Raw genomic sequence first — 847 nt, 5'->3', positions numbered from 1 at the left:
TGCAGCAAATGACTCCGGCGGCGAGCCGCTAGGAAGGGACCGGCAGGCAGGCAGGCAGGGAGAGAGAGAGAGAGAGAGAGACCGTCTTTAAAATCGCCCTTCCATCCCTCTTTTCTTTGTTCCTTTATTTCTCCCTCCCTCCCCTCTTTTTGTTCGGTTGGGTTGCGAAAGGAGGGTAGTCCTGTCACTCTCTCTCTTTTTGACTTCTCCCTTTTTCATTTTTTAATTTTCCGGTTTTTTTTTTTCTTTTTGTTTTTTTTCCCCCAGTGTTGGATTGTTGGGGGAGGGGGGGAGAGGATTTTTTGTTTTGTTTTTGGTTTTTTTTTTTTTTTGCTTCCTTTTAGAACTGTCCCCAATTTAGCTCTTGTGTGTTGTCTTGAGAGGACTGTCCATCTGCCTCTTACCCCTCTTTATTGGGAGAACTGCACCGTTACTTTTTTTTTTAAGCCGAGGAGAGGAAGGTAAGTTGTGGCTTGATTCTTTCCGTGCTTGTACGTGTGCGGTAGGGTCCACGCGAACGCCTGAGGTGCATGCCGCGTAGAATTACGTTGATTACCTATGTTTGCTTCGCACTAGCACCGTTCGTGCCGGCGGCACTGAGCGAGGCAGGTCGCGCGTATCGCAGCGTGCCTGCGGAGCCGAGTTGCTGGAAGCGTTTGCAGCGCGGGGAGGGCAGCCGCTGAAGCCGGGGGACCACACCGCGCCCACGCAGGAGGGCGTGCGCATCCCTGCCTGTCCTGGCCCAGCTGCGAAGTTCCCGACGCCGCCGCCGCGCCCGTCCGGCTCCGGATGCGGCGTCCCCTTGCGGGGAGCGACCGCAGGGACGGACCCGCGCCCCGCGGCAGGT

This window comes from Aptenodytes forsteri, unplaced genomic scaffold, assembly GCF_000699145.1.
Source record: "Aptenodytes forsteri isolate BGI_AS27 unplaced genomic scaffold, ASM69914v1 Scaffold103, whole genome shotgun sequence".
NCBI lineage: Eukaryota > Metazoa > Chordata > Aves > Sphenisciformes > Spheniscidae > Aptenodytes > Aptenodytes forsteri.
The sequence above is the reverse complement of the archived record's forward strand: the minus strand, read 5'-3'. Positions refer to the sequence as shown.